Consider the following 25,346-nt stretch of genomic DNA (forward strand, 5'->3'; position numbering starts at 1 on the left):
GACAAGGGGTGTCGCCTTGTCCCAGTTCAGTGGACACAGAGATTTGTTGAATTCTACAGCCTGTTGAATTCTGTCCCTTCTATAATTGCTAAAGCATTTCTAGAAGCACTCTGAAACTCCTGATTCCCTCAGGTTCTGGAATCATTAATAGGTAAGGCATTTTGTAAACTGCCTACATACATCACTGGCTACAAATCCCATCCACTGTTGCATCAAACAACATCAGAACATTGTCAGAAAACTTTAAAGCTTTTCAACTTATAACATCCTTGGAGAGTGCTATAAGTCCAGGACAGACCATTCCAGGAATCTGCAATACAAGTGTCCCTACAGCCATGCTCAAAGATGCCAACTGCCAAGTCATGCAAGCTACCCTAGGCATCACTCTATGCATCTTTTACTCTATCCCCTCGGAAGCAGTGAATTCTTGCTGTGCGTTGTTAAATGTTGGACTCAACTTAGAATTACAACTAGCAGAACTGTCATTTTAACTAAGGGTTGCACACTGAACAAATTTCCTGCAGTATCTACTTTAGTTATAGTTTTGAAATTGATAGAAATGCCATAGTTTTAATATTTATAAATTCTCCTCTGACTTCCTTCTCTGAGAAATTTCTTTAAAACTCACTAAGGAATATAATGGATTCACCTAATGAGAACAAGTTCAGAAGGTGACAGGAGAAGAGAGCTGAAAGTATATTATAGATTCAAGTCTACTATTTATGCATATAGTGAATTTATATTCTTCCAAAGCACTTAACTGCCACTGTGTGTAATTCACATAATGGAGTTTATAGGTTCAGAAGTATAAGATCAGTGTGGGTATTGGAAAGAATATTGTTATTTATCGAGGACAGCATATCCCATTAACTGTGCATTGAGAAGGATGTTGAATTTGGCTTGCTAATGGTTTTAGTTTCTTGCTCTTACTTAATTTTCACTCCAACAAATTTTTTGTGTAGACCTTTTGAGATTCTTACATGGAAGATTTGTTTACATATTTATTTTAATTGCACATGGTGTGGAATAATGCCTGATGCAATTTCCTTCCTGCGTTTGCATCAAACAGCTGATCTGAATCCCTAATCACATTCTCTGTGAGGGACTGAAAAAGTCTACATTTCCAGGTCACCCAAAAAGCTAGTTGCATAAATATTCCATCTCCCTGATACAGCAACTTGTGACTTGTAGGAATATTGTTTGTGAACTATTTTCCTCTGTTCTATGTGATATTTTGCAAGTGTGTCTTTGACTATATAAATATTTTAGTATGTTGATCACCTATTTTTGTAGAAGAATTTTGTACAATGGGAAATTAATGTTTTCTTTAAATCTTTCTTACTGACTTGTGAAACACCTGATTTGTTGCATTCACTTTCTGTAGGTGCCAAGGATAAAAATGGATTCTATTAAGTAAGCTGAATGAGATTATGATTAAGAAAGGAAATGTCATGAGCCAGGAGCAGGCCACTCAGCAAAAATCCAGTAAAACATAATAATCCTGAAGATGAGCAGAAAACAGGCTCCATCTGAAGCTAAAGTAGTATGTATGGAAGAAAACATTGGTTAATATTGTGAGCAGCTGAGGAAGGTAGGTATACAATGTACTAAAGAATTGGAAAAGGACATTCTGGAGGAATGGCCTCAATTCTCAAGTAGGAAGTTAAGGAATTCCACTGTAGTCAATTAAAAAAAACAAAACAAAACAAAACAAAACAAAACAAAACAACACACCAAAAGCAACTCTACAGTTGGAACAGCCTGAAACAGAAACAGTGGCAGAGCTGGGTACTGTACCCTGCTTATACCTCTAGCTTTAGGAATCTGATTCAAGCACTAAGAAAAAGCTGGTGCACAGAACCATAGAATCATGTAATGGTTTGAGTTGGAAGAAACCTTAAAGATTCCAATCCCCATGCCATGGGCAGGGACATGTTCCACTAGACAGCTTGTTTAAAACCCCATCCAACCTGGCCTTGAACACTTTTAGGGATGGGGCATTCACAGGATCTCTGGGCAACCTGTTTCAGTGCATCACCACAGTGACATAAGTATAATGTAAAAATAAACTAATGTAAACCGTCTTGTAACTTAAAGACAAATAAACTATCTGAAAGAATTATTTCTGTTTTACGTGGCACTTCTTGTTTTAGCCAAGGTCTTTGTTGTGTTATTGGGATTTGTTCACTTACATTCATTGTCCAATCCATTCAAAATTCATACTTTTTTACTGTAAGGATCATACCAGGTCTGCTGTGTTGTAGAGACAAAACTGTCTCTGCCCCATACAATCTTTTCTTTCCAGTATTCAGAATATGGATTCTCACTAAACAACTTGTTTAAAAAACTTTATTTTTCATTAGCTAATGTCTTCAAATTTACTCTGGGATGTCTTACATCAGTTTGAAAAAATTAAAGTGTAAGCCTGTGAAGTATAGATGCTGCTGTATTTAAAACTCATACTTGAAAAAAAAAAAAAAAAACAAAGCCAAACAGAAATTGTAGGGCCTAAACTTCAGGGTGTTAATAATTTCAGCATATTTCTTCCCTATTTATTACTTTTAATATTTTATTTATTTAATATCTCTTGGTCAACGGTTCTAAAATATTTTTTTGTAATCAAAAGCTTTGTTTTTCTTCATTGTTGAAAGAAGTGAGATAAGTATCACTGCACTGAGAAAGCCAGACTACACAGCCAGAGGAGGAGATAGTGCCACTGCTTGATGAAACACAGGGAACACGGATCATTCTGACCATCTTATTTTGATATCTAGCAGTTGCTATTGTGTGTTAACTGATGAATGCTTTTTCAGGCTGATCATTTGAAGCTGCTGAAAGTAAAGACATCTGCCATTTTTATGCTTATGTGGTCTTAGACAAAACTCCCTCTGTTGTTTGCTTGACAGAGGAGAATACAGCTCATCTTACTGTAGAAAGCCTGGGAGCAGACATTCAACATCAAGTCTTTTTGTCAGACAATACCTTTTCCATGATCAAAGCATACAGGTGATGTGGTAGTCACATCCAAGTTCATGTTCACACTTCTGTGCAGACAATGGAAAGGAAAAGAGAGAAACACATTTAGGTCAAAGAAACAATCTAATTCTTTTCTAGAAATTGGAATTTTCTTAATGATTGCAATCTCTGATCAAACATATTAGCAGCAGCGTTTGTTTGCATTCCTATTGTCACCCAGTCCACCAACATTTTTTTTTTCTTTGAGGTTTTCTTTCATCTTTTTCTGCCAGTGTTTAATGCATTACTTTTCCACTGATTTTTTTTTTTTTTTTGCTTTCTTCTGTCCTCTATAGCCCTTTATTAAGCTAAATATGTTTAGAAATGCAGTCACTGAGTCGCAGTCACACTCATGAACCTGATTGTTGATGATTAAGGATCATCTTACACTTCATTTATTTTCCCATATTTTGGCCAATGTGTTTTGGAGTATGATGATTCAACAGTTGTATTAAAAAACAACTGATAAATGAGTAAATTCATTTTTTATTTTGGAGAACCACATATTTGTAGCTACTGAAAACAGGTCTGTGAAAGCAAAGAATGCAAAAACTACTCCTGTGTAAACCAGCTAAACACGTATAGTTTAACAGCATCATCAACAGTTAATGGGGATTGTATCTATAATTGCATTTGTTTCCTCTCACATAATGTCATAATATTAAATTGGTTTCATTAGCTTTTTATTGACTATTAGAAACTTCTTTACCAAAACTTTAACTTGCCTATGTGCTGAGTTCATAATGGAATTCATTTATGAATGGGTATATTATTTCATAGTTTTCAGCACCCTTCAATCCAGCAATCCAGGTACTAAAAAACTGCAATCATATGAAAAATTCAGGCACTAATATTCAAATATTTTATATTTTAAATAATGTATCCTTTGTAAATAATATATGCTTCTATTACTGTTAAGATTCCAAAAGACATTTTAATACTTTTAAGCAGGTCTTATCTACTACTATTACTCTTCAATTGCAAGAGCAGCCTAGTTTTCATTACATCTCAATTTTTTGTTTTTTGCTTTTACTGATGCCACTATTCCACAAAAAAAACCAAAACCAAATGAACAAAAAACCCAACAAAACACCAAAAAATAACTTTTTAAAAAATTTTATTTCATAAATGGAAAATAGTCAAAGAAGACTGTATTATGACTTCAAAAATTCCATGAAAACAAAAGTTATTCATACTCTAACTGTCATTTTCTAGAGAGTGACTGTGACCTCCATATTAATTTCCATTAAATTCCCACGATATCTAAAAATCTGTTGGCTTCTCTCTTTGGGTTCCCTGTATGCCACCTATATAAATGGTCTTATTTGGAAAAATGGCAAGAATCTGTGCAGAGGCATCCATCATTGTTGGGAGCTTTCAGAAGAATCCAGTCAACTATGAGTGCCCAAATCACTCAAGTAGTATCAGGTTTGGTTTATAGTACAGAAAAAAAAGCAAACAGATCCACTTTTTCATAAATGTTGGTAGTTATTGTGGTAGTTAACTCAGAAAGTCAGATGCAGAAAATTCCGTGGCAGAATTTTCAAACTCAATTGCAATCTCTCAACAGTTCTGAATAAAAAAAGATCAAAACCCCAAGGAAAGAAAACACTAGGGTTTTTATATATTAAAAGAACTCTATAAAAAGATTGCACCACTTTGATAGGAATGTAAAAGCTGAAATCATAGGTAATAATTTCAAAACTGTGTTTTCTTGTCTGGCTTTTACACCTTACACAAATTAATTTTTAGAGCATTTCTGAAACTACCAAGGTCTTGAATAATATCCATCAGTTTCCACATTCCAATTACTATTTTATAATAGGGCTAAATACAATGATACATGAAATTCTTCTGAAACAGTCTTAAAGAAATGCTATAAAATGTTTCCTTTATGTTTCTACATGTTTTCTCAAATTAGTCATTTCTGCACTCCATCAAAAATACTGGGTAATTTTGTATTTATTCTGGACAGTCCAAGTTCCCATGTGTATACCACACACATGAATTTCATGACAAATGGAAACCAAGTAAAGAAGATGTTTTGCTGATACATATTCACTGTTCTGCCTAACAAAGAAGAAATGCATAATATGACTATTTAGTGATAACAATCTTTTTACTGTGGATTTCAAAACAACTACAATTTCCTTCAGAATTTCAATACAGTCTTACATTCACCCTTGCCTTATTTGCAGTTATCCTGATACACTGTTTATAACCACACTGTATGAAATATTTTGGGAGTATAAGGTAAAATATATTTCTACTGCTAATACTAAGAAATTTATATTAAAAAAATCTGGTTTATAGCTGTCTAATTTATTTCCAGTCATCCACTGTATTATTGAGTTTATTTAACAGAAAACTATTTTAAGACAAAGTTATTTACTAACAGTATATGCTATAAAATAAAGAAATTAAATTCCAATTCATTTGTCTACTGAAGGAAAAACAGCCACAGACTTTTATTCTAATTTTTAGATCCAATACCATTATAATTCATTAGAACTATATTTTATTTAATGTTGCTTACAGTTATATAAATATATTTTACACATATATATACATTATATATGCACCTATAATATACCTATATTTACCTATAATATACCTTATTTACAATAAAACAGAATTTACAATCACAAGCTATTCTCCCAGTGTAGCCAATCACTTAAAATGAACTTGAAAAAGAGTTTACAATAAGACCTTAACTATTATGCCCTCAGCAGCAAGCTAAGTGGTACTGTCCTTTTATAAGACGACGCTAAATTGCCAACTCAAGCAAGATTTAACATTCAGCTTTGAAAACCAGCAAGACTTTTTCCATTTCTTAGTTTCTCCTCCTATTATTAAAAAATTCTTAAACCCAGTCTGAAACCACATTAATTTCTGTCATAGTTATATGCAGTTGCATAATGGATGGATTTCTGCCCATATAGCTTAACAGATGGATGGTATAGGCCTCACCGGCTGGGAAGGGGATGGCACCATCAGGATTGCTTTGCATTTCTTAATAGCAGAATAATGCTTTTGTAATAACAAATGTGTAGATTCAGAAGAAAATCGTACAGTTTACTGGAATTGAGAAAACAGCTGGGACCTTTGGCAAATGTTTCTATTCTTGCTTGTCATTGAGTGTTTATTCTAAAAGCATCTGTAGCGCTGCAGGCAACATTTTTTCCTGAGTGAAGAACCCTGTGTGGTAAGTGTTGAGTACCTCACATTTCCTTCAAAAACAGCTTGAAAACTTTCTTGTTTTTAAAACTTTTTCCTTCATTGTCTTGTGAATGAGGTGGGAGATAAGAATCTGACAAATACAGGACTACGAATATGTTGTATGGTTTTCCATATAGAAATGCAAATTGATTGTTGCATTGATAAGAGTTTGGGATTGCCATGCTGATATCCAACTACACAAATTAGTTATTATAAAACTAACATATTGTTTTATTTTTCTCTCAGTAAAACTCCTGTCCCAGTTGTGTTCTCTTTCATTTTCATCTATATTATGAATTGTTAAAAGAATTATGAAACACCCTAAAGCTACAGAGCAAAATTTCTTTGCAGCTTGGCTACAAGTTTTCAATAAATTTCTTAACTATTTTTTCTTCCCAAATTCTTAATTTTTGAGGCATAAGCACATCATGATGAGAAAGAGGAGAAAGATATTTGGTAGGCATTTTAAGTTAAAAATAATTACTTGATAAAAATACTTTCTTACAGAAGGCTTTAGACAGAAGAAAGAGGAAAAATTAAGATACTAAGATAAATTAAGGCCATAATGAGAATGTTTCCTCTATCTTCCTAGAGGGATGGGTGGTATTCTATGGAACATTTCTGACTGGGCTTTTGGATTGACTTGTACCATTTCACTTTAAGTGAAAACTTGAAGCAAACATCTTGAACCAAAACTTCCAAAGAAAATTCTTGAATTTTGCTGAAATTTAACTCATATTTTATGTTCTATTTCTTCATGTTTGACTACACATCTTCTTGAACATTAAACAGAATACTCTTGTGTGTCTTCATCCATTCCTAGCTGCATTAGAAGCTGCTAGACTTTCCAGTTTTGAATAATTTATTTAGGTTTTCCAGCACTTCTAATGAATATGGTACACATCTGGAGCAAGTATACACTATATTCTCTGATCTTTTAGTAGAAGCATTCTGTTACAGAACAAACACAAGTTGCGTGTTTGCTTACAGTCCCTCTCCTCCCCACTGCTCCTCTTCCAGAAAGTAAGTTCCTGAGAACAAATTTCCATCATAATTACTCAAGCAGTGTGTCATTTGAGTTCTGTTCCTCTTCTGGAGCAAAATAAATATTCTTCAATAACACTTTGCAGGTAACATAAACTATTCTTTCTCAAGATTTTTTTTTTTTACTAGTCAACACTTAGTTTCTAATTTGTATGATAGGTTAGACAAAAAATGTATACAAATGTATAAAAAAAGCTGTAAGGACAGTAGCTGCTTCTTCTGCAGCTTCCTGTTCCCTTCTTTCCAGACCAATACTTAAATAAGTTCTGAAGAACAGGTATGGAAAGGGGGAAGCAATCTATCTTCAAAAATCTTAATCCTGGTGAAATGAAGAACATCTGGAAATCAAGCGGCCATTTATTTTGAAGTCTGTGATATTCCTGTGTTTAAAACGAACAAGATATTTGACTCAAGGATATTTATAGTCAGGCTGTAAATTCTCCATAATTTGTAAAACTGATGATATTATAAAGGTTGCTGTCTTAGGAAAAGAAAAAAGCCTGAGGAAAACAGTCAGTTTTTGCTAAAGAAACACAGCTTCCAATATTCAAAAAAAAATTCAAGTAATGCAAAGTTTTGGCTCATGCCCTTTTTTTCCAGCACTAATCTTGTCTATTATTTAGATGATGTGAGTTGGTAACCTTGTATTAATCAATTTATTTTCTTTCTTAACTTTCTTTTATTATTTTTTCTGCTGTGCTAAATTAAAGCTGCCATAGGGAGCTTAACTATCCATCTGAAGTCAGTAACATCAGTAACATATCGCTTCACTTGACATGGAATATAATATTGCACACTTCATGTCTATAAAATAATCTAGACTGGAAATCCAAGGTGGTCTGCCAGGTGATTTGTTATAAGCATGACAATACTGCTTTTTTGGACGTATGTTATTAGCTAACGTTTGGAGTCCAGCAGATTGTATCAATTATAAGAAGAATCTTCCTCTAAGAAACTTTAATCTTATGCAGTCCTGTTTGTTTATAAACAAATTTCTTTTTTAATCCTGATCATTGCACAAATCAGATAAAAATTGTTTTAGAACTATGACCACAGAAAGCCTAATCCAAAACTGCTAGAAACAGTCATATCCTTGGATTTGCTGGGTTAGCTTTTGGTTTTCAGCTTTTCTCTGCATTTGCTTTTGAGGATGGAATTTTTATTTCTCCCCCAAATATCACATCCACTAAATAATATCTGTGCAATATTTCTACACATATATCTCACCTTCTAATCTTGTCTCAGTCTTGGGTAATGCTCCTTTTGTTCTGTCACTGGAGACCTTACAGACTTCAGCACTATCTTAATTTAAACATTAGCAGAATATCTATCCCCAGACCATTTTGAAGTTTTTGAATCATTCATATTCTGTTTCATATCCATGGGAGTCTGTAGCTTCCAAAGGAAAAAGTTTTGGAGTTGTTAGGTGGCAGATAAACAATTTTCCTTTTAAGTTCTTTTAACATGTCTAATGCAATATATATACTTGCAAGGAGAGAGCTGACATTTAGTCTGGTGTAATAATAGCAAAACCTTTGAAGGCCAGTCAGTCATGTCCTTCATCTAACATGAAAAATGTGAATTTCTTTGCAAAATGTCATGTTTTAAAGTAAAACTCATGTAGGAAAAAAAAGGGCATGGTTTCTGAATAACTGAAGAACTGATAGAATGTAATAAAAATGGAGGGTGAAAAAGGTGTTTCTAGAAACACTGAGACAAATAGATTGTGAAGGAAATTCTAGGACTGGATCCACCAATGTCTTTATCTACCAGTAGTTAAGAGCTTGATGAGTTAAAAAAAATTAGCAATATTATAGTCTTTCATATTATAGTCTTAAAGAGATTTAAATGTAAGGGAAAATTATGTCTATTTCAGATATTTAGAACTTAGGAACTAAGTTAGCTGCAGAGACTTCCTCAATAGTTAGTGGAGAGAGAATTATTCCACCAAGGAATAGATTTCACTTGCTGCTTTTTGTCTATACCAAAAATGTGGAATACTCTAGAATTAATTTGTGAATAAACAGGCAAATATTGCTAGAACAAGATTTGTGTGTACTTATGAAGAATTTTTGTATTTCAAACAATTCATTGTTATCAATATATTTATGATGGTATTTATCTACTTTCAGGGTAACAGATGGACAATGATGCTGATGAACTTACAACATAAGAGAAATAACATAGATCTAAGATCTCAAAAAAGTCTGCTTTTTCCCTATTTGTTCATGTTATACTGGGGATGAGACTGAAGCCAAAACTGTTCTGCATATAAAGTGATTTCAATATGAAAAGCTGATTTATCTTTTTTTTAAATTTTAAGACTAGAAGCAGTCCTAGTTTCAGCATGGGCTTTTCATCTTACATAAAACTCCACCAAGGATCTTGGAGCAGAACAAGTCAGTTTCTTTCCTTTATTTCTAACTCATTAAATGAAAGAATTGACATGCTACTGATACAAGAGCTGTACATTTCCTCCATTTGGGAAGAGTTGTATCATTTTTATGATAATGACAATTTGTAATAATGGTTGGAGAAATGTTATGGTGGTTATGAAAATAAAAAGCACTAACAGCAGTTCCTGAAGGACATGGAGCTCTTTACTGTAAAAATAAACACTAACAAGCTAACTGTTTCCTTAAGGCTGATGACTTCTCAGAAATGATTCTATAGCCATCAGCTCATATTTTTCTTTCAGATCAAAGGATATGAAACAATATTGTTTAGAGTTTTATTTGCCTCAAGCATTTGCAATTGAAAAGATATTGTTATATGTTCAGAGAATTCTTCTAATCAACTACTTTCCAATGAGATCTTTTTTTTACTCTTTCATCCATATAAGCTGTGCAGTATCTGCTTGGGGGGGAAAAAAAAAAAGAGTTCTACTGTTTCTGGCAATGATGACTTGAGAATAGATAAGATTCTCATCAGTAACAAATTAACAACAGAATAGGTAGCTTCTTCTTTTTCTCCCACCAAATAAAATCCACAATTTGATCACCTTACTTGATATAGCTGCAAGTAAAATACAGATGTCTATCCAAAGTTACCAAACAGCCACACCTGAGAAATTATCTGTTATTTACCATACAGACAACTTACCATTTACCATTTTATATTTGGCTGCAGTTTGTTTCAGTCTTTGAAATAATTATCATGCTCGTAAAATTAATAGAGAATTTTACGAAAATATATAGAAATCAATGTCAAAAGGCAATATAATGGGACATATATTTTCATTGATGAGCCCAAAGAGAGAAAAGTATATATTAGGTGTTTCCTCTGAACTTTAGCACAAAGCCAGACTTTGGCTGCTGCAACAGCACAGTCATCTATTCTGTAAATATGTTCTGAAATTATCCACTGAATTTTCATCAGTCAAGATTAAAGACACTTAAATCTAGACAGTAATATCTGCAAAATGATTAAGACCAACACTCTGGTAGAGTTAATTTCATGTAAGAAAGAAAGAATGTGAAGAAAAAACTAGGCTTGTGGTTTAGATAATGAAGGCATAAACAGAGATAAACTTACTTGAACAGATGGTCATAAACTGGTCAGTATTAAACTCAAGCTGCAAGTTCAATATTGTAGACATTGGCATTGGGAACTATGGGAAATTTTATTCAAAATAAAGTTGATACTTTACTTAGAGACTCAAAGGACTTCTACAAAGATGAAGCAGTCACAGCAAGTATTCATGAATAAATGCAGATAACATTCACCTATTTTCTATTTACATAATTTGCAGTTTGCCTCTCTCTCATCTTATACCTGCAACAGCAAAACTGCTGAGCCAAGAGGACACAGAACTCCTGTGTTCCCAGTCTAACTCTTTGTGGAATCAGGACTTTTTGTGCTGCTACATCCAGATGATGTCTTTAAGTATTCAAGTGTTTCAAAGTTTAGTAATACAAGTTGAAGTGGCATGATGTACTATTGCTACTTTAAAATGTCATACTGTTTCTTCCAACTTAGTAAAGGAGGCTTTACTTTTAAGCATACTTTTTTAAAAAATATTTTACTCTTCCATATTGATGTCTTCAAAAAAGGGCACAGCCTCTTTAGTAATGTTAATGTGCTGCAAAAACAGTAAGAATCATGCTTTTTTGTCCTGCATGTTGAAAGTATACCTCAAAGCCTTTAAAGCATTTGTCATTTCACAAATGTACAGATGAAGAAATTGAGGCAACTGAAGGACAAACTGTTCCCCTGACTTCACTCCTCTTTTGCAGTACTTCTCTGCATCCAGTGGTGGATTGAGCTCAAACAAATCTAACAAACTATTCCATGGACTACTACTCTACCATAAAGCTTTTGTACCTGTTCCTTCATCAATCACACTGGGGGCGTACATGGACATGCGCAACATTTAAGATGTTGTAATTCCCTTTCTAAGATACCTTTTTTAGTGTGGCGTGGACGTTTATTCTTGTGATTATAACATGCTTTGTCACTATAGTCTCAGGGACAAAGGTATTACAAGCAGATGTTTCTTTTACCTTACTTGAGTAAAAAGCAATAAAAAAAGGGCATTTCCAGTGCCACCTTTCTACAAAATGAGTGAACTTCTGGTTGAACTTCTCAATATGGAAATGAGGAGTAAAGACTGACTTCCATTTCCAGATACCTGGAGATATTTGCTTGTGCATAATTAGGATCTGACAGACATACTGTTCCTGGGACCATTCTCCATCTAAACTGCAAGCCTTGCCTTTCCATCTCTACCATCCTTTAGTTCAAGAACTTCTGGTGCCTGCTCAAATACAGAGAAGGATGTCAGAATGTGAAAGCCGCTCTATAGTGGGAAGCACCAGGTAATGTTCTGGCACAGATGTTCAGCATGATATTTTTTACAGATTAACCATGTACAAGATGTGGTTTCTTGTGACCGTGTTTTGGTGTGAAACATGAACAATGGGTCTGGCACATGAACTACGCACAAACTCTTTTTAGAGGCTCCAAAGAATTTGAAAGTATCCGTGTCTCTACTAAACAAGCATTTTAAAGAGGGAAAGATGTCATTTAACAACAGCTGTTCTTCTTCAAAATATTTATATACACTCTTAATATTCCTTCTTATCTCTTTATCTTATAACAATTCTAAAATATGGGACTTTCTATCTGGCAGGAACTACAAGGGGAGGTCATGTGGACCACACAGAATATAAATGGAGCCCCAAATGCAGACCTAAGAATGAATCTATAGTAAAAAAAAAAAATCTGACAAACAGTTTTTATGCATAAATAACAGCAAATGTAACTTAGATTCTATTCACACCATTTCAATTCATGACCTCTGATGGCACTGCCAGTGAGAGTGGTAACTAGCACAAAATATAATGACTGCTTAGGGGAGAGCATAATTACCCTTTGGGAAGTGTCCTGTGGCAATTAAATTCATTCTTACAGGCCCTCAATTAGCAATAAATTTCAGTCACTAGTGACCTCCAATTAATTTTAAAAACCCCACAATTCAGGTTAAAGCAAAGAAATACAGGAAAGCAAAATAATCTCTGCAATTTTAATACCACTTAAAATGTACCTGACTCTTCTAACACAGAAAGACCTTAAAGTTGAATCAGCAGTGAAAATATTATCCCTGAAAGCAGAAAGCTTAATCCTTATTCTTTTTCTCAAAAAATAAAATCATAATTTTCCCTTTCTTTGTGGAGATGGGGGTGCAGGGAGGGTCAGGTGGCCAGAGGGAATATAGATGGGAAGCACTCTTTTTACTTGTAATAAATAAATAAATAAAATAAATACTGTGGGAAAATTTCACTGGAAATCAAATAATCTAGTATCATGAGTCCAGTGTTTTTCCCATGTCATATTGCTCAAATATTTTTTCTCCATTAATACAAGGTTCAGACATGCAAGTCTTCCTTACTCACTTGAGAAATGCATATCCTAAGATATTAATTTCAGTAGTACTACTTTCCTTGTTAAAATTAAAATCCCTAGCAATATAGTAAATCAAAACAATATTTTTATGCACTTTAGTTTCCATATTCCTATTTTTTTTTCCTGTTGTACATATATTAGGGTAAATTTGTCTAAAATTAAGATTTTCATTTCTTTTCCTTACCTGACTGGAAGAACCATAAAACAAACAAACAAACCCCCAAACCATATCAGCCCTGACTTTCAGAAATTTGTGAGGAATATAAACTATTTTAAAATCTTAAGTTTGGACAACTAAACTCTGTAGAAATTCAAGCATAAAATATTTGTTATACAGTTACTTCAATTTATTATTAATATTGGCTTATTTTGGTAGTTTTGAAAATGAATCTCGCTTTATCATATTGTGCGGTGTATTACCATGAAGTAAACTGTATAATCCTTTATACAAACTAACTAAAACAGAAACTGTATTGTTAACAAATGCCCAAGAGAAAGTGTAGCTATTCTACAATGAGATTTTCTTTATTCACCTAAAATGTCATATTTGCAAGAAACTGAGTGTTACAAAAATGTTCCCATGTTTTTCACTATGCTTACCTGTCTTGAAGGAGTGTAGATAAAACACAGCTCAGTCATGTCTTTCTCATTATTTTCGAAGAGTTTCATTTGCAATTGACCTTTTGCTGATTCATAATGAGGCATTTGGAAATGTTTTAAGTCTTGTAAAAAGGGAAATGAAGCAGTGTGCAGACTAGTGATAATGTTCATGAGAAATATCAGCTATTGCTTTAAAACAGGGGGTTATTTAGATGGAATAATATACAAAAGACCACATGAAGCCACATAACTTTTATATAATTGTATATACACTCATTTTACTACAATTGCTACTGATAGGCATTTGCAAAGGAAAAGAGAATCATATATCCCCTCCATTTGCTTCTCAGATACACCTGAATTTTACATCTGTAGTATTTTATAGGTTTGAATGGATGATGATGGCAGGCACAGTTCAAAAGGAATTTGTATGAAAATGTCAACCAGAAGTATATAATCATTGTTTTTTATCATTAAACAGGTGATCCATTTCAGACCTTAGTTATTCAGTACAAGCTCTTTAGAGAAATTTAAAGAAGGAGGTGTTTGGTTCTTTTCTCAGTGGAAAATCAAAATGTTTTCCACCTCTGTTACTTAAGAAGAGAGCAGGTGTAAGGTACATTATACTCAACAAAAATGCAGCACTCTTTTCCATGAGTTAAAATGGAGGATGATAATGAGGAGAAGGAGAAGGAAGAGGAGGAGAAGGAGGAGGAGAATTATTATTTTTATTTTCTAAACTGCAAGTAGAGAAAAAAAGGACCAAAGGCAAGCAAATATTGACCGTTTTTATTTGCAAACAGGATGTTATGGCTTTCCCAAAAAATATTCACCTAAACCTTAAATTTTCTCTATACAAAAGGGTTTCCCTTTTACAAAGCTTTACTTAATTTTGACTGAAATGACCAATGTTTAAACATGTTCTTTCTTAGCATGAATTAACTCTTGAATAATGTAGATTTTTAAGTCTACTTTACAGACAATGAAGTTAAAAGAAAGTGAATTTAGAGCAGACTAATACTTGTATGGAGAAATCAGTACTTCACATTTGTCTTAGCAGTCATCCTGTTACCATCTCTTCTGATTGCATTTTCCATAGATTAACAGATATGTTTACCTGCCTTACCATCTGCTAAGCTGACTGTTTGCAAGTTACCTGCTTAAATACTGGCAGGGAGCATAAACTAAGCCATTTGTCATTGTATGTTTGTAAAATGAAAAACATTTTGACACTAGAATTGGTATATACAGAAAACTGCTGCAAAGGAACAAAGAGATTACATCCCTATATTTAGCAAGGTCGAATGAGGAAAAGGTTGGAAAACCTGAAGAGCAAAAATCTGAAATCCCACCATGTTTAAACCACCTAGCCAGATTTTGAGAACAGTGAAACTGGAAAGTATCCAGTTTATGCTTTTCTTTTTTCTTATTTGTCTCCTGCCGGGGTAATCACGGCAGAAAATTACTTCCTTTCTCAGTGTACAGAAGGCAGTAAATTTTCCTTAACCCTTCCGTTCCAACACAATAAAATCACAAAGACTTCTAGCCTATTATATTTAGTAAGTAGAGCACTAGCAAATCTAGGCACAAACTGAGTGATTTTCCCTCACAGTGTGATTAATACACAACTAGAAATTAAAATTTTTAAAGCATTTTATTAGGGATATTTGTGGCACTGTAGCATAAAGCTGTATGGTATGTATTGCAATGTACTTTTGAAATATATATATTATGAAAATTTACCTATTTTTTATTAGAAAATTTCACTAAATAAATAATTGGAACAAACACAATTGAAAATATTCATACGGAAATTTGTAATGAAAAAAACCTTAGAAAATTGAGAGATTGAAGATATTATGCCCTGGTTTGTTTTTTTTTTTCTTGTTACAAATGGTAATCCCAAATGTTTCTAAGGGGATTTAAGGTAGAATTTAGAATTCTGAAATTCACCAGGTGTATCTTTGGTATCATGAGAAACTACATGACAAATATATACTTGCAGATTAATCTTTCTATTTCAGTTCTAACACATTTGAAAAAGATTCCTTCTTTTTTCTTAGCCTTCCTAAATAATTATCTCCTCTGCTTCTTTTTCACATAGCTAAGCAACAGATTATTTAGTACCAGGGCATGCAATTATTAGCTTGGACCTATCAATTCCCTTGGCTTTCCCAGCAGAGACATACTTATCCCCAAAATCCTGCTTAGTAATCCACTGGTGTGACATAGAAACAACAGCATGCTCTTGTCCTTTTTAACCATTGTTTAACTCAAAGCTGCATAATTAGCATCTGAAGTCTTCAAGGGTGAAAAATTGGCAGTTTGCACTAGTTTTCTCCTTCAAGCGTCTAAAATGAAAATTACTTGCCATCTTGTTTAACTCCCTAATGGGAAGAAGGAGTCACAAAAATTGTGGAAAGAAAATGGAAGAATGAAAAGATATGTAATAGCAAAGTCTTCTTCCTGAGATTTAATGGCATAAATTTTTTTTTTTTTTCTTGGACAGCTTAAATTGCATTCCACTTAGGATCATACCTATCAGCCTCTCAGCTCAGAAGTGTGACAGAAAGAAAGTGGTGAAAATGCACAAAAACAAGGAACTATATGGGTAGTCTAACAGCAGCTTAGTGATCATAGTGGAAGTATCACAAGATATGTGGAAATACACTCCCTTTGGAGTAACTAGCAGATTAAGTCTTGACTAGTAGGACCTACAAATGGATTTAAATTAAAAATTACAGAAAACATGAACAAAACACTAAGTTTCACACCCCAAACTATTCTCAGTTTCTAAAATTGTGGTAAGACATTTTTGCCATGATTGGGCTGCTGTTGCCTGGAGAAAAGGAAAAGAAAGGTTGTTGGTGGGTGGAAAATATGTGTAAAGAAACATACTGAGAGGAGCCATGGGCCAAAGGGGATGCAAGGCTCTGACCTCCAGTACAACACCCACAACCCCATTTAGAGGAAGGCTATTGCAGTCAGCTATGGAGCCCCAGAGACATGGGCAGGAAGACATAACACCAGAGATGAGCAATTAGTCTTTGTCACATCTTTTGTTTAACACTCACAAAGGTATCATTAATGAAGGTTTTCTGTAATAGTTTATAAAATATTCATTAATGTCTTCTGTAGCTAAGTAATGATAACTGCTATGTTTTGACTTTGGAGTTAAATAATTGTCTGTGTATAAAAGGGTTGTGGAGGTTTTTGTATGTAACAGAACATAGTATCTAAAATGTGACAGTATTCTTCTAGGGAAAATCTCTACATTGATTAAAAAAAATAAGCATATTTTAAGTGTCCTATGTAGAATATGATAATCTTCTATCTTTATTGTATTCTAGAAGTTCTGCATGAGGACAGATGAAGAGAAAAAGAAAGCCAGACTAATCTAATTGAACAGCTGGTTTTTTTATTTGGGTAAAAAGGAGGGTAGAAGAAACAAAGCATACAAAAAGTATTAAGGGTTTTGGTTACGACAGCCTGGCAAGCTTGCATTTATGCTTATTAACTTGCTCTCCCATGAGCCAGGTTCCACAACCTTCTTAGCCTTTGAAGGTTGCAGATACTTTTAAACAGGACTGGTTACTGACAGCAGATCTTCATAGTCTCTTTGTCTTATTTAATAAAATAGAAACAAGCAAAGTGTTCAGATGGAGACTAAATTATAATGAAAAGGGAAACAAAAGAGTTTTGTAGAATTTCAAAATCTTGAATATGTTTGAATATAACTTTTGTGTTTGAAAAAACACAAATAAAATTTGGGGCAAAAACTCTCTTGTAACAAATATTATTCTTTTTTTTTTTTTATCTTAGTGTAAAAATGATGTCACAGAAGTGCACAAAAACAGCTTCACATAGATAATGAACTCAGACAAAATGTAGTTAGCAACCAAAACCCAGGAGAAAAACTAATAAACAAAGGGGGGAACCATGATGACACTCCTTTGACATTTAACAGGTTACAGGTTTGGTGTAGCAGTCAGGGGTGTTGTTACATGAACAAGGATGATGATCTAAAGCATGCATAAACTCACACACTCAGGGGAGGCCTCTCCCTCAAGGGTACCCAGAAGGTGGGTTCACTTCACCCAAAACTGTCGAACTCAAAGAAATCAAATAGAAAAATAGTCACTCAAAAAATGTTTGTCACAAGCCTGGGGTAGTTGTGACAGGGCAACAGTGAACTTCCTAATGGCAATTTAAGACAGAGTGTTGTGAATAACTGGTGTTTTTACATAAGTGGCTTTGCACAAAGCACTTCTTGAGCTGGTGGATATAGCCACCAGCAGGGGCATCTTAGCTACATCTTTTCATCCAGTCTTTAGCAGTTCCAGGGTGGGGTTTTCCCCATTGGGCATGCTTTACCATTACCCCTGTGCCAACTAGATGTGTAGTTTAGTGCAAAATTAAATGAGTTGCTATTTCATGCATTGGGGCACTCATTAGTATCTTTGTCAGAATGTTTGAAACACCAGAGGCATTTGGTGTATACTAGGGTATAAACATACACACTTCCACAGAACGCTTGTGCTCACTGGTTTCCCACGGGACTCCAGAGCAGGGTTTAGCATCACTGGGGCTCCACCCCAAGGCCTTGTGAACTTGGGAATATAGTTAGACTTGGCATCCCATACTGAGCTGGCATTTATTTTGCCCAGTGGCCGACCATAAGCAATGTATGTAGTCTACATCCTCCATGGCTTTTTAAAAAATTCCAGCTCTAATTATTATATTGTGCCCATGTTAACCCAAGAGTTAATTACATAACATCATAGAATATCCAGACTTGGAAGGAACCCACTAGGATCACCAAAGTCCAACTCCTGGCCCTCCACAGGGCAGCCCAAGAACCAACCACATCTCGTACCTGAGAGCATTGACCTCAGGTCTTTTTGCACAGCACTGCTCTTCAGCATCTCGTTCCCCCGTCTGTACACACATCTAGTGTTGTCTTGTCCCACGTGCAGAATCTGGCACTTTCCCTTGTTGAACATCATGTGTGATTGCCCAGCCCTCTCATTTGTTGAAATCTCTTTGCAGGGCCTCTCTGCCTTCAAGCGAGTCAACAGCTCCTCCCAATTCAGTACTATCTAAAAAATTATGTAACACACTTTTGAGTCATGCTGACATCAGTGTACAAAAATTGGCGTTATCAGCCAAGTTAGAGGTGGGCAAACAAACTCTTACTGATGTTAGTTTCATTATTTTTGTGAACTCCACCATTATCTTTGCCATAACATTTCCCTTAAGGTCCAACTTGTTTGTATTGATCACTGTTACCCCCAGTAAAAGAGACAGGATAGTTCTTTTCTCCCTTGTCCTGTAAGAGACTTCTTTTCTTCCGCAGCCTCCATTAGTCCCTTCCTCAGGAAGAAGAACTTAAATAAACAGTGGATGTGCCTCTCTGTGGTCAGGAGAGAAAAACTGTTTCCGGTGCAATCTCCTTCAAGGAAAACACCTGTTCTGCTGTGGTGTCTTCCATGGGTGGCAAGGGAGTATCTGCTTCTGTATCAGAGTACCTCCCTCTTTCTTCTCTTGCAGTGGTGTTCACACTGTGGCTTCTCACATTTTTTCTCCATTTTTCACTGCTTTGTGGATCCTTTTCCCTTTCATAAATATGCTTTCAAGGCACCATTATTTCTATGACCCCAACAAATGTGTGTTGACACATACATGCTAAAACTGTGAGACAGTACAACCTATATTGTCAGGTCTCCTCACAGATAATAAATAAGTATACAAATTATTTTTCATGGCCTTTCAATAGATTTTTTTTTTTTTCTTAACATTCTCATTTTCACGTCTTAAAATAGTCCACATCTTCTAGGGAAAACCAGAATAGACAGAATGAAGCAAAAATGTTTTGAACATGTTTTTCAAAATAATATGACATATGGATAATGAGCTAGCAAATGAGTAATAGGAAAGCTAGAAAGATGACATTAGCTAGCATCATTCATACAAAATGTACTTCTAAATAACTGTTCTTCTTTGTAATTGCTTCTCTCTGCCAACTAAGCACCATACAGCAAATCAATCACACCAGACATCTGATTAAAGAGAGAACAATGAAAATAACAGAAAAATTAGAACAAATACTAATGAATAAAAAGGAAAAGTTTTTTTTTTTTAAAAAAAAGAATCTTAGAATCAATTAGATTGGAAAAGACCACTGAGATCATCATGTCCAACCTGTGATCAAGCAGCACCATGTCAACTAGACCAGGGCACTAAGGGCCACATCCAGTTTTTCTTTACAAACCTCCAGGGATGGTGACTTCACTTCTCTGGATAGCCCATTCCAATATCTAATCACCATTTCTGTGAAGAATTGTCTTCATATTTTAAAGCTGTATCCCTCTATTTTATTAATATATCACAGAATCACATAATAGCATGGGTTGGAAGGCACCAACTAGGACCATGAAATCCAACTCATGGCCCTGCACAGGACCGTCTGCGAGAGTCACACCATGGACCCAAGTGTATTGTTCAAATGCTTCTTGAACTCTGCCGTGTTGGTGCTGTGACGACTTCTCTGGGGAGCCTGCTCCAGTGTTCAACCACCTTCTGAGTGAAAAACCCTTTTCTAATATCCAACCTAAACCTCCCCTGACACAGCTTCAGGCCATTCCCTCAGGTCCTGTCACTGGTCACCACAGAGGAGAGACCAGTGTCTTCCTCTCCTCTCCTCTTCCCCTCCCGAGAAAGTTGTAGACAGACTGAACAGATCAATGATCTCAGCTGCTGCTCATGTGGCTTCTCCTCAAGGCCTTTAACCATCTTTGCTGCCCTCCTTTGGCCACACTGTAATAGTTTAATATAGACTTATATTGTGGCACCCAAAACTGCACACGACATTCAAGGTGAGGCTGCCCCATTGCAGAGTAGAGCAGGACAATCCCCTCCCACCTGCGAATGCTGTGCCTGATGCACTCCAGGACACAGGTGGCCCTCCTGGCCGCCAAGGCACTGCTGACATATATTCAACTTGCCATCAACCACAACCCCCAGGTCCTTTTTTGTGGCACTGCTTTCCAGCCTCTCCTTCCCCAGTCTTTACACCCAGGGTTGCCCTGTCCAAGGTGCAGAATCCTCTTGCCCTTGTTGAGCTTCATATGGCTGGTGATTGCCCAGCCCTCTAACTTGTTGAGGTCTCCCTGAGGGGCCTCCCTGCCTTTGAGGGAGTCAACAGCTCCTCCGAGTTTTGTATCATCTGTGAACTTTGTTGGATTCCTTTCCGTCCCGTGTTCAAGTAATTTATGAAGATGTTGAAGACCACAGGGCTGAGGATGGTGCCCTGAGGAACCCTACCGGTGACAGGTCACCAGTCTGATTTCACTTCATTCACTGTAACCTTTTTTGCCTGACCGGTGAGCCAGTTGCTCACCCATCACACCTGATTGCCAGATTGCACACATTGCTTATGACACCTGAATGCCAGACATTTTGGACAGAAGGACCCTGTGAGAGACAGTATCAAGAGCTTTACTGAAATCCCAAGAGCTTACATCAGCTGGTTTCCCCTGATCAGCTAGATGGGTTACCTTGTCATAAAAGGAAATCAGGTTGGATAAGCAGGACTTTACTTGCATGAAACTTTGCTGATGATGACCAGTGACTGCATTGTCTTTCAGGTGTTTTTCAATATCTCCCAGAATAATCTTCGCCATAGCTTTATCAAGCACTGAAGTGAGACTGACAGTTCCATACTGTAGTTCCAGGCCTGTAGTCCTTCCTGCCCTTCTTGAAACTCAGGACAACATTCACCAGCTTCCAGTCATGTGGGACTTCTCCAGATCCCAAGACTGCCCAAAATACATCAAGAGAGCTTTTTCTATGACATCATCTGGCACTTTGAGGATTCTTGAACTAATCCCATCAGGCTCCATAGATTTGTAGGGATCCAGCTCTATCCTGTACAATTTCAGGGTCAGCTGGGAGTTGATCATTCTTGCAGTCATGGTCCTCCAGCTCAGGGCACTGACACTCCCTTGGTCCATTACCCATGTTGAAGACAGAGACAAAGAATGCATCGAACACCTCTGCCTTATCTCTGTCCCCATGAGGTGCCCATCCTGTAATGGGCCAACGTTCTTTTCACACTTTCTTTTGCCATTAATAGATTTGAAAAAAACTCCTTTTACTGTCCCTCACAATTCTGGCCAGCTTCTACTCCAGTTGAGCTTTGGCCACATGAATTTTCTCCCTACAGTGGCAAGCAGCATCTCTGTGTTCTTTCTATGTCAGCTGACCTTGCTTCCACTGGGCATACACCCTCCTTTTTCATCTTATTTCCAAGAGAAGTTCCCTGTTCAGCCAAGCTGGCCTTTTCCCTCATCTACTTGACTTCTGACATTTGGGAATTGCCTGCTGCCTGTGCCCTTCAGAAGTGATGTTTAAAAAGTGACCAGCACTGATTGACCCCAGCACCTGCAAAAAAATTTTCCCAGGGGACCTTACTTACTAATTCCCTGAGCAGACTGAAGTCTACTCTTCTCATGTCCAGAGCTGAGGTTTTGCTGGCACTTTTCCTCCTGTCAAAAGAGATTTAAAACTCGATCACCTCATGGTTGCTGTGGCCAAAACGGCCGCCAATCTCCACATTGCTTATGACACTCTCTCTGTTGACAAGTAGTAGATCAAGAAGGGCATCTTTCCCAGTCATCTCCCTTAGGACCTGTTCCATAAAATTGTCACTCAGGCTTTTTAGGAATCTTCTGGTCTTGCTTATACCAGCTGTTTGATGCTCACAATTTCTGGCAAGTTGAAGTCCTCCATAAGGACAAGGGCAGTTGCCTTGGAAGTGTCCCTTAGTTCCTCAAAGAATAATTCATCGGAGTCATCGCCCTGGCTAGAAGATCTGTAGTAGACTCCCATGATGACATCAGCATTATTTGTTTCCCCCTTGATTCTTACTCAGAGGCTCTCAACTGTGCCATTGCCAGCTGTAAATTCTATACATTCCAACCCTTCTATGACATACAGTGCCACCCCTCTGCCTCTTCTGCCCTGCCTGTCCTTCCCAAAGAGCCTTTAACCATCCACCAGGGCATTCCAGTCACAGGACTCATCCCACCAAGTTTCACTTATGCCAATGATGTCAAATTTCTGGGACTGAGCCAAAGCCTCGAGCTGCTCTTGTTTGTTTCTTATGCTGTGTGCATTAGTGTAGAAACATTTCAGGTGTGGTACATTGTAGCCAACACCTTGTGATGAAGATTGAGGGGTCTTTTTAATACTCATTTCCTCAAATTTTGTCACACCACCCCATTGCTCATCAATGGAGAGCTTGTTTTGTCCCTTTTTCCCTTCCAAGCTAGTTTAAAGCTCTGTCAACAAGCCCTGCTAGCTCCTTGCCAGGTTGACTTCTGAAGAATTTCAGATCATGATGAGACGTGGGGTTGCTGCATGGGTTCCCAAAATCAGGAACCCCCCATTCATATTTTGGAGTATTAAAAAGGCTGCTTTTTGGAAAAAAATTATGTAACAGGCCAAATGAAGCAGTTTTCCATATTACACTTTGGCACCATAAAATAAAACATAAAAATGTTATTTTTAGATTAGTTTCTCATTTAGGGGAAAAAAAAGTTAGCAAATTTTTTCTAATTTTTTTCAATTTCCCCTTGACCACACATCTGTAAAATTTCAAACTAACAAAACCACAAAGCTATAAGGAAGAGTTTTTCTCAGGTCAATATTCAACAAAACCTTTAAAATTATGCCTAATCTTTTACCATTCTGATTCAGAAAAAAATAATTTAATTGGATTTAAGCAAGTGTTTGATTTATTTGGTAAATCAGAGCCTTTAATCAATATTTAGATTTCATTTCCAAGGCTGTAACTTTGAAGAAAATCCAAGGTCACCTGTATATAATTAACATACTTCTGTGGATTCTCAGCTCAGGGTTACAATTGAAGGGAGAGACTTGGCAACCTCCTGGGATCTTAGATGAGGATTTTGTAGAATCCTGTGAGAGAATCATGTAATGCTATCAAACAGGGTCTATAAATGGCTCTTTCTTCTGTGACTAAATCCATCAAAATTCATTCTTGTTTAGAAACCTTGAATGCATTCGTTTAAGCTATATCAGAAGATACATGCTCATCAAAAAGAGGTCCTTCTTCCCATGTTTTTTAGTAACTTTAGAGACCTATTTTTTTTTCAAAGTATACTTTTGTCTAAGAAAATTAACCTTTAAAAGAACTGGTTATCTCTAACTTATAGATACTTACAGAGTAGACAAACTCCCATACACAGAGGTGCTCAGCAAAGAGGAACCATGCTCATTTTCAAGGGATCTCATCTAGTAATTTTAGTGCCCTGTGTGGGATGGACTAATACTGATCAAAGGTGGCCACCAATATAAGTGTGGTGGTGATGGGAATCACCACTGTTACTGAGGTAATGGGAACTACCATGCAGAATTTAAAAGATCCTTGCTCTGCCCCAGCTCCACCAGGAGATATCAGTTGGAAATAGCCCCAACAACTTAGAGCTATTGTCCCACATATATGCCACCTTTTTCTAGGTAGCAGCACCCACCAAATCCTCAGTTTCCAGTATTTTGATGCTGACAGAATAGGCCCATGACACTACCATACTACTTTGGCATCTGACTGAAGGTACTAATCTATTTTGTTTTTCATAGGGCCCTGGCCTAGGGATTCTCCAAAAAGTTTTTCCCTTGGCATTACAGTGCTTCCTATTTCTGTATATCACCACAATAAGTGACTAGCCAGGGGGGACCTTGAAGCGGATTTACCAGTAGCTTTTTGTTAAAGTAAGCTGTTGTAAAAAAAAAAACCAAAAAAAAACCAAAACCCAATCCTCTTCGATTTTTGTAAACTAGTCTTCAATAAAACCTAATCCAGAAGTAGACGGCTTAATAATGCATGTACTTAAAAATAAAACTTTAACAAGAAATTATTTAAAGACTATTTTCACTTTTTCATTGTCCCCTCATAGGACGGATGAATTCCTCTTTACTTGTTATCTATCCAGTGGTTTGAAGCAGCTTTCTGTTTATCAGCAAGGTCTAAACAGTTCCCTCTAATTCATTGGAAAATATTCTTTCTTTCTCCCCCTACACCTGCATCTCAGTTTATGCCTTTTTCTTTATGTGCTTGGTTCCCTGTTTCTCCACTGACAATATTTATCACTACCAGCCTCATCTTTTCCTCAGAAGTTTCTTCCCCATCAAGGACTCGTTTCTGCTCTCAGTCCTCTTCCCTGCTCAAGCGAGATAAAACTCATTTAGAGCATTGTTGCCAAAGCAAACAGGCAGCCTTCTCCTTACTACTTACACAGCCTTTAAGCAAAGCACCACTTTAAAATTACAGGTAAACAAGCAAATTACTTGCAAACATCAGTAATTAATTCAGTCCTGTTTTTAACTACTCCATTTCAGAATCTTGCAATGAAATGTTAATTTTGTAATTTTGTTCATTAATATATTTTATTACATAATAGACAATGAAAATTTTCATTTGAGTTGTTTCAGTCCCATTCACCTAATGTAGCTTTGTGCAAATATAATTAGTCCTTTTATGG

The sequence above is a fragment of the Corvus brachyrhynchos genome, unplaced genomic scaffold (genome assembly GCF_000691975.1).
Source record: "Corvus brachyrhynchos isolate BGI_N302 unplaced genomic scaffold, ASM69197v1 scaffold12, whole genome shotgun sequence".
NCBI classification, from domain to species: Eukaryota; Metazoa; Chordata; class Aves; order Passeriformes; family Corvidae; genus Corvus; species Corvus brachyrhynchos.